This window comes from Loxodonta africana, unplaced genomic scaffold (genome assembly GCF_030014295.1).
Source record: "Loxodonta africana isolate mLoxAfr1 unplaced genomic scaffold, mLoxAfr1.hap2 scaffold_542, whole genome shotgun sequence".
NCBI lineage: Eukaryota > Metazoa > Chordata > Mammalia > Proboscidea > Elephantidae > Loxodonta > Loxodonta africana.
Window position 1 is genome coordinate 74,066 of NW_026975264.1, and position 18,887 is coordinate 92,952.

Consider the following 18,887-nt stretch of genomic DNA (forward strand, 5'->3'; position numbering starts at 1 on the left):
TTTTACATGAGGAAGAACACCAGCTTCCCTTTATACCTTACGAGCTTGAAACAATGACTGAGAATGCTTCCCTGTCAGGCACATAGTTCCTTTAAATGATATCAGAGGACAAAGCAAGAAACCAGGATACAGAACAGAGAACATGGAGGAGGCAGGGCCAAGATGGCAGAATAGCCAGATGCTTGCAGCGATCCCTCTTACAACAAAGACCTGAAAAATCAAGTGAAATGATTATATTTATGGCAAGCTAGGAGCCCTGAACAACAAAGAAAAGGTAGAAAATGGACTGAGCAGGGGAAGAGAGAGGTGGTTCAGAAGCAGAGACAAGTTGCTGGACCTGAATTGCTGGGATCACTCAGGCACTATTCCCGGGATCGGAGGCAGCAGACTGGTAGCAGTGTTTGGCTGCAGTTTTCTCGGGGAGAAGTAGCCAGCTACACAGCCTACTCATGCTTCCGGAACCAGAGCAAAACGCCTCTCTCAGCAAAAGCTAAGTACTTGAATATATTTTGTCGTGCCACCCACCCGTAAGCTGGCTTCAGTGCCCATTGATTTCCCTAGGCCTGAGATAGGCCCATTTGAATACCCTGAGCCATGCTCCCAGCCTTGGAAAAGAGGGAATAAATTCACATCAGGGGGAAAAGGTAATTGGCCAGCTCCACTAACTGGAGGAGCTCAGGACAGAAGCGTCTCCTGTCCAGGCATAAATGGTCTGTGGACTTTGAATACCTTCCCCCACTGCATTGACTTCTGTGGGCCTATTTCAGGAGAATAGCCCCTTGCTGGCTGACTGCAACCATTTCAGCTGTGTGGTGGAGAGCTGGGTATTGATATTTGATACCACTTTGTCTATTAAATAGGGTCCTCACCTACCCATATCAGGGGCCTAAGGACTGGTGGCTCCATTCAGGTCACCCAGCCACCCATGACAGGGGTCCGAGAATAACTGGTACCTCCCAGCCCGTACAACCAAAACCTTTGGGTGCCCATAGTCTGCCTGCAGAGCCTATTCACTTGTATGCTCTAGGGAACAGGGACACGCTTTCCTCAGAGACACTCGGGGGGTGGTTCTCAGCTCCCTGCCTTGTTCAGAGCATGAACCCTGCTGCAATCAGATAGCGGTACATGCACCAAACACCCCTGGACCTCTAAGACTGTACAACAGAGACTGCATCATCCACTTGATAATCAGCTACCTGGACACCAGATCTGAATCCACACAAGAAAAGTGAATGGACTCATGAGCTCATATACCTGATAACAGCACTAGCCATCTGGTGACAGGACACCAGAACTCCAAGGGTGAAAATAATCAAGCTAAAACTCACTCAAGCAACCATTTGGGCAAGTCAAAACAAAACAAAGCAAGAAACTAGGATACGGTAACCAAACAAAATAATATAATAACTTATAGATGGCTCAGAGACATCAGTCAATATCAAACCACATAAGGAAACAGACCACGATCACTTCAAAAGCTCTCAACACAGAGAATCAAAGGATCTTCTGGATGAAGCTGCTCTCCTGGAATTACCGGACGCAGAATACAAAAGATTAGTATACAGAACAGTTCAAGACATCAAAAAGGAGATCAGGCAATATGCAGAACAAGCCAAGGAACACCCAGATAAAACAGTTAAAGAAATTAAATATGTTATTCAAGAACATATGGAAAAATTTAATAAGATGCAAGAATCCATACAGAGACAGCAATCAAAAATTCAGAAGATTAACAATAAAATTACAGAATTAGACAACTCAATAGAAAGTCAGAGGAGCAGAATCAAGCAAGTGGAAGGCAGAATTAGTGACCTTGAAGATGAAGCATTTGACACTATTATATTTGAAGAAAAATCAGGTAAAAGAATTTAAAAAATGAAGAAAATTTAAGAATCATGTGGGTTTATATAAAGAGAAATAACCTACGAGTGATTGCAGTACCAGAGCAGGGAGGGATAACAGAAATTACAGAGAGAATTGTCAAAGATTTGTTGGCAAAAAGCTTCTTTGATATCATGAAAGATGAGAAGATATCTATTCAAGATGCTCATCGAGCTCCACATAAGGTAGATATTAAAAGAAAGTCACCAAGACATATTATAATCATACTTGCCAATGCGAAAGATAAAGAGAGAATTTTAAGAGCAGCTAGGGATAAACGAAAAGTCACATACAAAGGAGAGCCAATAAGAATGAGCTCGACTACTTGGCAGGCACCATGCAGGCAAGAGGGCAATGGGATAACTTATATAAAGTATTGAAGGAAAAAAATTGCCCGCCAAGAATCATATATCCAGCAAAACTGTCTCTCAAATGTGAAGGTGAAATTAGATTTCCAGATAAACAGAAGTTCAGGGAATTCATAAAAACCAAACCAAAATTACAGGAAATACTAAAAAGAGTTCTTTGGTTAGACAAACAATAATATCAGGTAACAACCCAAGACCAGAATACTAGACAGAAGAATCAGATGTTAACACAGACAGGGAAACCAGAAAAATATCAAGATAAAAAAATGCTCAAAACAGGGAAACGGTGACGTTATTACATAAACAAGACAACATTAAAATAATAAAGAAGGACAAAGAAATGTAATCAAAGATCTTCCATGTGGAGAGGAAGACAAGCCGATATAAAGAAGTAAAAATTAGGTTTAAACTTAGAAATATAGGGGTAAATATTAAGGTAACCACAAAGGAGACTAACTATCCTACTCATCAAAATAAAATACAAGAAAAAATAGAGACTCGGTAGAAACAAAATCAACAACAATGAATAAGAGGAAAAGACAATATAAAAAAATAAACTACTCAGCACAAATGATTAACTGAAAAGGAAACTTTCAACAACACAAATAAAGACATCGAAATGACAGCACTAAATTAATACCTATCCATAATTACGCTGAATGTAAATGGACTAAATGCACCAATAAAGAGACAGAGAGCGGCAGAATGGATTAAAAAACACCATCCATCTATATGCTGCCTGCAAGAGACACACCTTAGACTTAGAGACACAAACTAAAACTCAAAGGGTGGAAAAAAATTAATCAAGCAAAAAAAATTTAAAAAAAGCAGAAGTGGCAATATTAATTCCTGACAAAATAGACTTTAAGGTTAAATCCACCACAAAGGATAAGAAAGGACACTGTATAATAATCAAAGGGACAATATACCAGGAGGATATAACCATATTAAATATTTATGCACCCAATGACAGGGCTGCAAGATACATAAAACAAACCCTAACAGCATTGAAAAGTAAGATAGACAGCTCTACAAGTGTAGTAGGAGACTTCAACACACCACTTTAGGTGAAGGAAAGGACATCCAGAAAGAAGCTCAATAAAGACACGGAAGATCTAAATGTCACCATCAACCAACTTGCCTTATGAACATATACAGAGCAATCCACCCAACAGCAGCCAAGTATATTTTCTTTTCTAGTGCACATAGAACATTCTCCAGAAGAGACCTCATATTAGGTCATAAAGCAAGCCTTAGCAGAATCCAAAACAACAAAATATTACAAAGCATCTTCTCTGACCATAAGGCCATAAAAGTAGAAATCATTAACAAAAAAAAGCAGGGCAAAGAAATCAAACACTTGGAAACTGAACAATACCCTGCTCAAAAATGACTGGGTTATAGAAGACATTAAGAATGGAATAAAGAAATTCATAGAATCCTATGAGATTGAAGACACTTCCTATCAGAACCTTTTGGGACACAGTGATAGCAGTTTTGAGGTCAATTTATATCAATAAATGCACACATACAAAAAGAAAAGGCCAAAATCAAAGAATTATCCATACAACTTGAACAAATGGAAAGAGAGCAACAAAGGAAACCCTGAGGCACTAGAAGAAAGGAAATAATGAAAATTGGATCAGAACAAAATGAACTAGAAAACAGAAAAACAATTGAAAGGGTTAACAAGACCAAAAGCCGGCTCAGTGAAAAAATTAACAAATTGATAAACCATTGGCCAAACTCACAAAAGAAAAACAGGAGAGGAAGCAAATAACCCGAATAAGAAATGAGATGGGTGATATTACAACAGACCTAACTGAAATTAAAAGAATCATATCAGATTACTATGAAAAACGGTACTCTAACAAATTTGAAAACCTAGAAGAAATGGATGATTTCCTAGAAATACACTACTCTACATCAAGTAACACAAACAGGGGTAGAACAACTAAAGAGACCCATAACAAAAGAGGAGATTGAAAAGGTAAGTAAAAAAAAAAAAAAAAAACTCCCAACGAAAAAAAAAGCTCTGGCCGGGAAGGCTTCACTGCAGAGTTCTACCAAACTTTCAGAGAAGAGTTAACACCACAATCAACACCATGGAAACATCAGTCAAAAAATCAAGCCATGCATTGCATTGGGCAAATCTGCTGCAAAAGAAATTTTTAAAGTGTTGAAAAACAAAGATGTCACTTTGAAGACTAAGATGTGCCTGATCCAAACCACTGCATATGCATGTGAAAGCTGGACAATGAATAAGGAAGACTGAAGAACCAGACCTGGCAGTGTTTGATTCTATTGTACCTAGTGCCCCTATGAGCTGGAATCGACTTGAGGGAACTAGCAACAACGATGTAAGGCAATACATGTCATGGTGATATGTAATTTATTTTAAACCTGAAAGCCATAAGAGGATCTTCCTTTACATAATATCTATGCCCTGACTTCCTTAGGAGACAATACGTGTGTTTCTTTGTAAGCAAAATCTCCTAAGAACAGGTACTTTTGATTTGGGAGCGATATATTAATTGCAGTTCATTCAGAGGCTCTAAGAAACCATTTCTCTGTGGTGGTGTATGTATGTCTTCTTCTATCATTCATTAGAATTGAGTTGTTTCAGAATAACTCACTGTTGAATACAAATATGTTAGAGCCAGGATATGTGAGAAAAGAGAAATACAAGAATTTGTTAAAATGAATAAAATTTAAATACCAAAACAATTTCATTTGGGAATAAAAATTCGTTTTATATATATTGTTGATCTTCTACCATGTACAGAGAATATCTGTTTTAATAACTTTGGTCTCTTCCTCCCTTTGTTTCTTCCTTTGTTCATTCTTTCTTTATCCTTCCTTCCCTTCCTTCCTTCTTTACTTCTTTCCTTTCTCTCTCTCTTTCTGTTCTATGTCATTAAAAAGTGAGCCATCCTTTAGATTCATCAGTTCCAAATATTTGAGAGATAATATAGGGTAAGTGTCAGTTGGAATCAACTCATTGGCAATGGGTTTGGTTTACAGGGTATGAATTTTAAAAGGTTATATATATATGTGTGTATGTCTGTGTGTGTGTATAAACCTTAGCTGGACATTTAGGGGAAACTACTTAAAATCTCCTCGTGTCAATTTTATCATCTGTAAAATGTCAAAGGTGATATCAACCTTAAGAGCTTGTGTAAAGTATAAAAATAGAATTTAATCCTGACACAAATCCTGAAATACTTCAAGTGCCACCCAGTGAAGGTGGTGAATAAAAGTTTTACCTCTGTCTTCCCTCCCATGTATGGTCATGGTCCAGATTCAAAGCTTGTTTCTCCTACTTTTGTTTCTTCTCTGAAACTATCAATAGAATTTTTTTCTCCTTGCTCTTTCTTTTTGTGTATAATGTCATAAATGCTAGTGCCCAAATCACAGAATTTGGAGGGGGGGAATGAAAACAAAAAAAAAGACAGGTGAAAATATAAATAGGCTACAAATAAATATTTATTGCTATTTCAATAGATAAAAGCAAAATAAAAGGGACAAAAAAAGACCTCTTTGGATTTATTTTTACACAAGAAAAAACATCCTCTTCTATTTAAACCCGTGGAAAATACTGAAAGCTGCTTCAATGTCAGGCACACAGCCCTTGAAATGAGTTCGCAGGACAGGATACTAGCACATAAACAGGGGGACATGGATCAGCAACAATCTGTTTCATTGGCAGTCATGAGACATGGCATCAAATAACCGATCTGATGTGGCATTCGTTATTTCTGTATTGTGTTGTTTTCCCCTTTAATTTAGGAAAATATTAACTATTTCAAGGACAAAATCACTTTAAAAAGTTGATTGTAAATATGATGTACATATATTCACAAAAATGTGGAGAAATTCTATCCCTTCAAAAGTATAGGAAAAAATATTCAGGGAACTAGTAACTAAAAATAATGAAACGTATGAATCCTTAGAATAGGGAAGGCAAAGATATCCCAAGAAGGCAAAGTAAAAATAAATCTGAATCAAGATATAATGTAGTGAAACTTCAGTACATGAATACAAGAAAAAAATCTTAGAAACAACCAGAGAGTAAAGAAAGACATGGCCTACATAAAATAAATAAATAAAATAAGACTAATAGTTTATTTCTTTAAAAACATGATGGAGTTTTTTAGATGAAGCAGGTCATTAAACAGTTGAAAATTCAAACCTCTATTTAATAGGAGAAACAAGAAAATAATATCTGCTATCAACATTTCTATTCATATTTATATTTCATATTTTAATTGGCCAAAAAAAAGAGAAAAAAATTATAAGGATTGTGAATTGATATACAATATTATTATTGAAGATTATACAATAGTCTAAACAGAAAACCTAATAGAAATTAAATGCAAGTGATGAATTTTAACAGAAAGCTTAACAATGTTCTTAGATGAATTTTCAAAACCATTAAACAAAAGCTTTACAAAATTTATTTTAAAAGATACGCGTTAGATTAGAACAAAAGCACACACACAAATTTTATTTCAGATGAAAAGTTGTTCAATAGAATGACGAGTTATTAAAATTTTTAGGAGAAATTAAGGAAAATATCTCGGGGTCAAAGGGACGAGAATGAATCTTTAAACCCAAGAAGTCCAAACAGTACAGATTAAGAAATTTAAATGCATTTGTATTAAGAACTATTGTCAGTCTTTGCAAAGAGAATGAAATAACAGGCATAAACTGGAAGAAGAAAGTATCTGTGTACAGAGTACATAAAGAACATTTACAAATAGTCATGAATACAAATACAAAAAAGTGGGTAAATGGCATCAGTAAATGTTTTCAGAGAAAAGGAAACATAAATCACTATCGAACAGGTGAAATAATATTCAAAGTCATCAGAAATGAGGGAACTTCAAATTATATCCAGATGTAATTCCATTCCAAAGTCAACAGATTAGAAAAACTCAAAAGTTTGTAAATACCAAACATAGTTTAGAACACAAAATAACTTACCTATTTAATTTTTAGGTGCATAAAAGCTAAATATTAGTAATTTCTAATCAAAGAAATCTAGAATGGAATAGTGATACTACTTATTTGTTTGCATATTTGTTCATTCGTTTATTTAACATCTCTTTCTATTTGTTTATTATTGTCTTGAGCTTTAGTTTTCTTCAATACCAAACTTCAAATTGACCTGGATTTTAAGGGAAAAAGACATCAATGACTTCTAAATTTTGCGTACCTGATTCACCTGGTTAGTTTTCTTCATGATGAATTTGCTTTAAATTACTGATCATTAAACTTGATAAAAAAAAAAAGAACTTTATTTTATTTTATTTTTCTTGTTTGTATGAATTTGAAGAGCTTAAATCTGGACGAAAAAAGACTTCATGGCTCTCTCTTGGTTACTGCTTGGGCCCAAGCACCTGTGTGTGTAGACTCAGAGTGCTTCTCAGAAGGTGGAAAAACATGCATTTACCCTTTGTTGGCTAGTGGGTGGGAAGGCTGCCCCTGGCTGGAAGGAGGTCAGCTTAAAACAGTAACCATGTGGTTGTGATGGTCTTTGAACCTGAGCAGAGAGAGTGACTATATTTATAACATTTATTTTAAGTAATTCTCTGTGTAGTTTGTCCTATTTTTTTGTTTGTTTGTTGGGTCTTTAGTAGAATCATATCACATGAGGATGTGGAAAGCTTTTAAAAGAATTTGTGTCCATATTTGAGCAAAGCAGTGGAGGTGATGCTTCCATCCTTGAATCTATCTTAGTTTATATAAAATAATAATCCAAAAGGCAGTAAAAACAGCAGCATCAATAATAATCATCATTAAGGCTAGTATTTGTTGAGCGCTTGCTGCATGCTGGACAATATTCTGAGTTGTTTGCATGTATTAACTAATTTAATTTTTAATAAAAAAATTAATGGTGGATGCTATTACCACTTTCAAGTAATTCTTGGAAGTTAATAGCTAATCTCTGGACCAAGAGAGCAAATAATAACTTCCTGCTTCTGCAATTCAGACAGAGTAAGTCATCCCATCCTACGTCCCACCATCACACTCCACTTATCCTCAATGTATGGACCCCTGAGGACATACTTCTCTTTTTATGCCACAGGAAGAGTTCTAGGTCTTAATGTTCTCTTAACCATCCAAAGTGGCTTACAATTTCGACGTATAATACAATTAAAATATGTTTCTCACACAACATCAAGTGATAATAAAACAATAACAACACCACTAAAAGGCATCAAACCTAAATTCAGAGGTAGCTTTTCATTGAAGCTAAAGAAAGGAGCTGCAGGATTTCTCACCTGTGCAGGCCCCTTCCAAGGTCATATCGATTTTATATTTGCAAGTTTGCTTGCTTTCCTGTTCTTAAATCAAGTGCCAAAAATATCTAAGTTTCACACTATTCAAAACTTAACAAATGTCCCCTTGATATTCTGGATCTATTTCCACCAATGACTGAAACTGAGTTAAGTGTTGACCATATATAGTAATCAATTCTTCAGTTAAACTCTGAGATTTTGTTTCCAAAATGCCTGTGTTTTGTCCTGTGACTGACTTAATGATTGTTTGTAGGGGCTGAAACATTTGTACTGGATATGTGGACTTGCAGAAATCCAAGTCCCTTACTTGCATGACCAAGCCAACTTTCTTATTTTGGGAATAAAATTATTACAATATTTAATACATATTATCTCCAAAATTCTATAGTTCCTCAGTGTTTTATGCATATTTTATGTGGAAAGATATCAAACTATATTCTAGCTGATTACTAATTATGTGGAGTCTAAATCTGTACGCATATTTTAAGGTAAAACAGAAGTAATAGTTGCTTGTTTTTTTTTGAAACAGTCAGCTAATGTCAGCTTTTTTTTTTTTTTTTCACTTTAACAAATATATTTTGAGCCTTGACCATTTGTTCACTTACTTTTCCAGGAGTACAGCCACCAAGCCTAATAAAATATCACCTACAATTTGTTCAATGTGCTTTATTATGGACTAGAGACCTTGTGTTCCCAGAAGGCCTCTGAGAAACAAAATTTGAATTCCATTATGATTAGGCAGTCAGCCCCTTTCCATCAAAAAGCTGAAGGTCTCATAGAAGGATGAGAAAATGAGTTTGAACATTTCTTTTTTCCACTAAAATTTTTCATGGTAATTAGATGAAGGCATATTGTCTGAGGAAAAAAAAATTAAAAAAAAAAAAAAGCAATCTTATAAACTCATAGTGTGGTAACGTTTTCTAAAATGTGTTTCATATTAGAGTTTTCAACAATTTTAAATTTCTTTTCAATTTGTATTTCTGCCACCTTGTAGAAGTGCCAAGTTAAATAAACTGATTATTCATAACATATGTTGTTCTATCTGTATGACTCTTTGATATATATGACCAAAAAATAATATAATTTAACCTAAAATTTTGTGAAAGACAGACTTGTTGTGAATCTATACTTCCCCAAGTGGGATGACAGGAAACTCTTCTATTTAATTTTGCAGGCCTGTTCCCCAGCTCCTTGTTTAATGTTTTATTTCAAATAAAATTTCCTAGGAGAATGAAACATATCTCTAAGTGAGAGACTATATATCTCAATTGAAATAATTATTAAAAAATTATTTTATATATAGAAAATAATGTATATGTCTAGGTACCTAATGAAGAAGAATATGCTTTTCAATATAGTAGTTCATTCTGCAGCTTGAAAAATATGGCCGGCTGGGGGTACAGCGGACTCGTTCACAGTAACAACCACTCAGATTTCAAATAGCTGTTTCAGGCCACTAATTACTCTGAATGATGCCCTAAAATATTATAATACCTTGAAGACTTTACCATAATTCGTGTCAAAAAGATCAATATACAACAAACCTCAGGGATACTATTTACAGAAATGTGTTTTAGTTGATAAATTATGTAGAGTGAATTACATTGTTTTTCTTGCATGCTAATTTCCTTAATTTGGTGATTTCTGGGCTGGCTAGATTTTCCAGGTTACATTGGAATGATTTCTGCAAAACTGAATGTCAAGGTGGGTTATGTGATTTGACCGTATATTGAATTGAAATTTTCTTGGGGCAGCAATCACAAAGGAGCAAGATGAGGGTAAGGTATCTTGGTAAAATGAGATAAGGGCAGGGTTTGATGGTCCAGTGCAACTCCTACCTGGGCAGCTTGGTCCTGGAGGAATCACTTGTAGTCCTGATTGGGGTAGAATAAATGTCTGCTTCTTTCTTATTTTCGCCTAACCACTTTGTACTATGCTTAGGACATAGTCATATTCAACAATATTATTGGAATGGTGAAAAGTTGTAAAATATTTCCTGCAATACAAATATGTGGTGGTAAGAATCTTAGTCAGTTGTATTAAAATATTTTGTAAATTGTTTTATTTTAATGGAATATATATACACATATGTAAGTGTGAATATGTGTGTATATATACTTTGTAACTCTCTAGTTTTCATTACTCTTTGCATGCATGCACATTATCTCATCAAATTGATATTTTTTAGTTCCTGTCTCCATTTTCTCATGTAGTTATTTCAAATTGCTCGTGCAAAGTATGTTACGTTTAGTGTATTTCTGTAAATGATGCATTTTATATTTAGAATTATTTATACAAAAGAAATTCCTAATATGAAGCTGTTAGTTTAAGAGGTATGAAAATGATCAAAGGTCAAGACAAATGATTAGCAATTTTTAAAAAGATCTACCATGTTTAATCAAAACAATGTTAGTGTACATCTGATAACATTGTTCACATTTTACCCTAATAATTTAATAAAGTTGTTTGTTTAAATAAATTTGAATATTTTTAGATTATTTCTTTATTTTAAGCCTTCTATTTCATTTTCAATGTATCATTTACTTCTTCCATTTAGTCAGCTCTTTTTATTATGATTATTATTACTAGTTGGTAAGTTATTTTTTATTTGTGATATTAAATTTTCTTATTTGTTTTAAGAATTTTCTTCAGGTTCTTGTTTAGATTTATAATTCTTTGCATGAAATTCTTTGGTGTAAAAAACTACAAAATCTAAATAATGATCCACACAAGATGAAATGAGCATTCTGATAGATTGGAAATAGTTGCCAGTGTTCTCATTTTTATTCTATACAAATTTTTTTTCTCAATATTTTATTGAAGGGGCCCTGGTGGCACAGTTGTTATGCACTGGGTTGCTAACCCAAACATAGGGGGTTGAACCTACCAGGCATTTGGCAGGAGGAAGATGTGGCAATCTGGTTCTCTAAAGATTAAACCACTGCCATCGAGTAGATTCCAAATCATAGTGACCTTACAGGACAGAGTAGAACTGCCCCATAGGGATTCCAATGTTGTAAATCTTTACAGGAGCTGACTGCCATATCTTTCTCCCACAAAGCACCTGCTGGGTTCCAACTGCCAACCGTTCTGTTATCAGCTCACCACTTAATCACTTTGCCACCAGGGCTCCTTCCTTCCAGCCTTGGAAATCATAAGGAGCACTTCTACTCTGTCCTACAGCTCGTTATGAGTTGGAATAGGCTCCACGGCAATGGAAGTGTACATATTTTGTTGATGATATATTCTCATATACTAATTTATTATATTATATAAATTCTGTAAACCCATTGCTGTGGAGTCAAAGCCAACTCACAGTGACCCTATAAGACAGAGTAGAACTGCCCCATAGGGTTTCCAAGGCTGTAAATCTTTACAGGTGCAGACTTTCACACCATTCTTCTGCAGAGCAGCTGGTAGGTTCCAAACACCACCTAACTTTCAGTTAGCAGCCCAGCACTTTAATCACTACAAGCATCAGGGCTCCTTATAACTTCTATAGCTATCATATTCTTAATTTCCTGTTCTTTCTATCCTGCCACTTATCACTCTGTTTTATGACTTTTATTTCTATAAAATCTTGTATGTTGTATTTCCTCTTCTTTTGTTCTCTTATCAACATTTTTCTAAATTTTTATTTTTAACTTGATCCTTTTCTTTCAGGTTTTTATTTTTAAAAATTGCATCATGGTCTTAAATATATAACCTTGAAATTTAGATTTTATTTGCCTGCATTAGTTTACAAAGAACTAGTTTGTGATGATATTTATTTTATCCTTTCAGTTACATGTTATCTTTGAGTTATATATGCTATTTTTAGTATAATTATATTTAAATATTTTATTATTGTTGATTAATAATATTATTAGTAATTTGAAAATACTAAGAATATTAAAATATACTCATAATGTACTGTAATGTTAATTTTGTAAATTATAATTTAGAAATCAATTTATTGAACACTTTAAGCAAGTTACGTATTTTTCACTTATCAGATTTTCAAAATCAATAAAGCTTTTCAAATGAAGAACTAATTTTTTGTTATTGTTATTTTTATCTAGAGAGCAGGAATGCACCCCGCAAGCTGATTCCAGCACTGCCATAGGGCAGTGAGGCAGGAAGAGGCATTTGGCATGCGTTTTCCACATCAGGGGAGGCTGAACGGTGAAGATTCTGCTCTACCCTCCAGAACGAGGAAAAAATAACCCATAATTGGCGGCAAACAATAAATACCTACGTTTAACCTACCGCAATACAAAAAATACCCCTTTGGGAAAAACCTCTCACCCATTTACCTGCTCCCTTCCTGCTTTTCCCTGGGTCCCAGATGGCTGCATCCCCTGGACCAGTAGAAGGGACCCTGCACTTGCCCTGTGGCATTCTCTCAGCCTTGGAGAGGGAACAAATTAACGAATAGGAAAAAAAAATGCTGGCTCCCCTAAGCCAGAAAATCAGAGCAGAAACAGCTCCTTTTCCTAGGGACACACATAAGGGGTCCAAGGATTTTGAATGCCTTTCACCCATGCATAGACTTGCGCGGGTTCATTTCAACAGGGTAAAACACATTAGCACAGTAAAACAGGGTATAAGTCTAAAGTCTAACTTCAACTGTCTCAGCTAAACGACAGGGAAGCAAGTTTGTGTCATATGATACTGCTCTGCCTAATAAGCAGGACCCTTACCTACCCACTTCAGGGGCCTGAGGACTGATGGCTTCACCCAGGACACCTAGCCACCCATGACAGAGGTCCACGAATAAGTGGTGCCTCCCAGTCCTTACAGCCAACAGCATTGGGTGCCTATAGTCTGGATTCAAAACCCACTCACTACACACTGTAGAGAACAGGGAAATGCTTTCCTCAGAGACACTCAGGGATAGTTGTCAGCCCTTTGCCTTGCTCAGCACCTGACTCCCTACTCCACCCAGATACCTGTGCCTACAGCAATCACCTCTGCTTGTCTAGGACTGTAGGTGAGAACCTGCACCACACACTTGGTGACACCTGGGCTGAATTCATCCAAGAAATGTGAAAGTGCCCCTGGGCTCTTATACCTAGTATCAGCTCTAAACACCTGGTGACAGGATTTTAGAGCTTCAAAGGCACAATAAGCTATGAGTCAGAATCAACTTGGTGGCACTGGGTTTTGATCAAGCTAGCTCACTTGAGCAGTCTATTTGGGCATATCAAAACAAAACAAGAAGCTAGGACACAGTAAGCAAACAAAAAATAAATACAATAACATACTGATGGCTCAGAGAAAACAATCAGTATCAAATCACATAAAAAGGCAGACCACGATGGCCTCAGCAAGCTTCCAAAGCAAAGAATCAAGAAATCATCTAGATGAAGGTAACTTCCTGGAATTACTGGAAGTAGAATACAAAAATGTAATATACAGAACTCTTCAAGAGATCAGGAAGGAGATCAGGCAAAATACAGAATAAACCAAGGAGTGCACAAAGAATTAAAGGAACTTTAAGAAGATTAGACAAAAGCGTAATGAAAAATTGAATAGGCTGCAAGAATCCATAGCAAAAAGAAATTCAGAAGATTAACAATAAAATTTCAGAATTAGACAACTCAGTAGAAACTCATAAGAGCAGAATTGAGGCAATGGAAGTCAGAATTAGTGAGATTGAAAATAAAGTACTTGGCACAATATATTTGAGGAAAAAAACAGATAATAGAATTTTTTAAAAATGAAGAAACCCTAAGAATTATGTGAGACTCTATCCAGAGGAATAATCCATGAGTAATTGGAGTACCAGAAAAGGGAAAGAAAACAGAAAATACAGAGAGAATTGTTAAAGATTTGTTGGCAGAAAACTTCCCTGATATTGTGAAAGATGAGAAGATATCTATCCAAGATGTTTATCAAACCTAAAAGAAGGTGGATCCCAAAAGAAACTCACCCAGACATATTAGAATCAAACTTGCCAAAAATAAAAACTAAGAGAATTTTAAGAGTGCTAAAAAACTCACCAAGACATATTATAATCAAACTTGCCAAAAATAAAAATTAAGAGAATTTAAAGAGTTCTAGAGATAAATAAAAACCTACAAAGAAGAATCAATAAGACTCAGCTTGGACTATTCAGCAGAAACCATGCAGGGAAGAAGGCAATGGAATGACATACATAAAGCCTTAAAGGGGAAAAAAAAGTTGCCAGCCATGAATTATATATCCAGCAAAAGTGTCTCTCAAATATGATGGCAAAATTAGGACATTTCCAGACAAACAGAAGTTTAAGAAATTTGCAAAAACCAAACCAAAATTATAAGAAATACTAAAGAGAGCCCTCTGATTAGAAAGTCAGTAACATCAGATAACAACACAAGACTAGAACACAGGACAGAGCAACCACAAATCAACCCACATAAGTAAATCAAAAAAATAAATCAAAGCTAAAATTCTCAAAACAGGAAAACAGAGACTTCATTATGTAAAAAATGGTAACATCAATACAAAAAAGAGGGACTAAAAAATGTAGTTGTAGACCTTTCATATGTAGAGGAAGTCAAAGTGACCTAAAGAAATAGAAGATTGGTTTAAAGTTACAAAAATAGGGATAAATATTCAGATAACCACAAAGGAAGCTAACAATCCTAAACATCAAAATACAAAAGCAGGAAAAACATAAAGACCAAGCAAATACAAAATCAACAACAATGAAAAAGAGGAAAAGTAAATATACAAAGGAAAACAACTCAGCACAGAAAATTAAGTGGAACAAAGGAACAATCAATAACACATACAAAAAAGACATCAAAATGAAAGCACTAAACTCATACCTATCCATAACTGTGCTGAATGCAAATGGGCTAAATACACCACTAAAGAGACAGAGAGTGGCAGAATGGATTTAAGAAACATGATCTGTCTAAATGCTGTCTACAAGAGACACACCTTAGATTTAAAGACACAATCAAAGTAAAACTCAAAAAAAACACACCAAGCAAAAAACGGTCAAAAAAGAGCAGGAATGGCAATATTAATTTCTGACAAAATAGACTTTAAAGTTAAATTCACCACAAAAGACAAAGAAGGACACTATATAATGATGAAAGGGTCAATAAATCAGGAGGACATAACCATAATAAACGTTTATGCACCCAATGGTAGGGCTCCAAAATACATAAAAAAAACTCTACCAGCATTGAATAGACAGATAGACAGCTCCACTATCATAGTAGTAGATGTCAACATACCACTCCCAGTGAAGAACAGAACATCCAGAAAGAAGCTTTATAATGCCACAGAAGATGTAAATGCCACAACCAAACAACTTGAACTCATAGACAGATATAGAACACTCCACCCAACAACAGCCAAATACACTCTCTTTTCCAGCACACATGGAACATTCTCCAAAATAGACCACATATTAGATCGTAAAATAAGCCTTAATAGAATCCAAAATTTCACGAAGCATCTTTATTGACCATAAAGCCATAAAAGTAGAAATTGATAACATAAAAAGCAAGGGAAAAAAAACTCAAACACGTAGAAAATGAACAACACTGTGCTCAAAAACTATTGGGTATAGAAGAAATTAAGGAAAAAATAAAGAAATTCATAGAATCAAATGAGAATGAAAACATATCCTACCAAAACCTTTGAGACACAGCAAAAGCAGTGCTCAGAGGTCAATTTATAGCAATAAATGCACAATCCCCAAATAAGAAAGGGCCAAAATCAAAGAAATAACCCAAGAACTAGAACAAGCAGAAAGAGAATAGCAAAAGAAACCCTCTGATGCAAGAAGAAAGCAGATAATAAAAATTAGAGCAGAATTAAATGAAATAGAGAAAAAATCAAAAGAGTTAACAAGACCAGAACTGGTTCTTTGAAAAAAAAAAAATCAATAAATCATTGGCCAAACTGACAAAGAGAAACAGGAGAGAAAGCAAATGATCTGATTAAGAAGTGAGATGGGTAGTATCACAACAGACCAAAATGAAATTAAAACAATTAGACTACTATGAAAAACTGTATGCTAACAAATTTGAAAACCTAGAGGAAACGGACAAATTTCCAGAAACACACTACCTACCTAAACTAAAATACAAGTAGAACAGCTAAATAAATCTATAACAAGAGATAGAAAAGGTAATTAAAAAATTTCCAACAACAACAAAAAAGCCTTGGCCCTGATGGCTTCACTGCAAAATTCTACCAAATTTTCAGAGAACAGTTAACACCACTACTACTAATGGTATTTCAAAGCATAGAAAAGGATGGAATACTTTCGACCTCATTCTATGAAGCCAGCATAAACCTGATACCAAAAACAGATAAAGACAGCACAAAAAAAGAAAATTACAGACTAATATCCCTCATGAACTTAGACGCAAAAAACCTCAACTAATTTCTAGCCAATAGTATTCAAGAACATATAAAAAATGTAACTAACTATGACCAAGTGGGATTCATACCCAGTGTGAAGGGATGGTTCAACATTAGAAAAACAATCAGTGTAATCCACCACATAAAAAAAGGCAAGAAACACATGATCCTATCAATTGCCACAGAAAAAGAATTTGACAAAGTCCATCACCCCTTCGTGATAAAAATTCTCAGCAGAATAGCAGCAGAAGGGAAATTCCTCATCATAATAAAGGGCATTTATACAAAGCCAACAGCTAACATCATCCTAAGTGGAGAGAGTCTGAAATCATTCCCTTTGAGAATGGGAGCCATACAAGGATGCTCTTATCGCCACTCTTATTCAACATTGTGTTGGTGGTCATAGCCAGAGAAATCAGGTTAGAAAAAGAAATAAAGGGTATCCAAATTGGTAAGGAAGAAGTAAAAGTATCTCTATTTGCAGATGAAATTATCTTCCACACAGAAAACTGCTGGAACTAATGTAAGATTTCAGGAAAGTATCAGGATACAAGATAAACATATAAAAATCATTTGGATTCCTCTATACCAACAAATAGAAAATCTAAGAGAAAATCACCAAAACAATAGCATTTACGATAGCTCCCAAGAAAATAAAATACTTAGGAAGAAATCTAAGCAGAGACATAAAAGACCTATACAAAGAAAACTACAAGGCACTACTGCAAGAGAACAAAAGAGACCTAAGTAAGCAGGAAAACACACCTTGCTCATGAATAGGAAGGCTCAACTTTGTGAAAATGTCTATTCTCCCCAAAGCCATCTACAAATACAGTGTAATCCCAATCAAAATTCTAATGGCATTTTTTTAAAATAATTTTTATTGTACTTTAAGTGAAAGTTTACAAATCAAGTCAGTCTGTCGCACATAAGCCTATATACACCTTACTACATACTCCCATTTACTCTCTCCCCAATGAGCCAGCCCGCTCCCTCCCTCCAGTCTCTCCTTTTGTGACTCTTTTGCCAGTTTCTAACCCTCTCTACCCTCCCATCTCCCCTCCAGACAGGAGATGCCAACACAGTCTCAAGTGTCCACCTGATATAAATAGCTCACTCTTCATAAGCATCTCTCTCCAATCCATTGTCCAGTCCCTTCCATGTCTGATGAGTTGTCTTCGGGAATGGTTCCTGTCCTGGGACAACAGAAGGTTTGGGGACCGTGACCGCCGGGATTCTTCTAGTCTCAGTCAGACCATTAAGTCTGGCCTTTTTATGAGAATTTGGGGTCTGCATCCCACTGTTCTCCTGCTCCCTTAGGGATTCTCTGTTGTGCTCCCTGTCAGGGCAGTCATCGGTTGTGGCTGGGCACCATCTAGTTCTTCTGGTCTCAGGATGATGTAAGTCTCTGGTTCATTTGGCCCTTTCTGTCTCTTGGGCTCATAGTTATCGTGTGACCTTGGTGTTCTTCATTCTCCTTTGATCCAGGTGGGTTGAGACCAATTGATGAGACCCCAGATGCCACACTTCAAAGTGGGATGCAGAATGTTTTCATAATAGAATTTATTTTGCCAATTGACTTAGAAGTCCCCTTAAGCCACAGTCCCCAAACCCCTGCCCTTGCTCTGCTGACCTTTGAAGCATTCAGTTTATCCCGGAAACTTCTCTGCTTTTGGTCCAGTCCAGTTGAGGTGATCTTCCGTGTACTGAGTATTGCCCTTCCCTTCACCTAAAGTAGTCCTTATCTACTAACTAATCAGTAAATAACCCTCTCCCACCCTCCCTCCACCCCCCAGTCTTAACCACAAAAGAATGTGTTCTTCTCAGTTTATACTATTTCTCAAGATCTTATAATAGTGGTCTTATACAATATTTGTCCTTTTGCCTCTGACTAATTTCACTCAGCATAATGCCTTCCAGGTTCCTGCATGTTATGAAATGTTTTACAGATTCGTCACTGTTCTTTATCGATGCGTAGTATTCC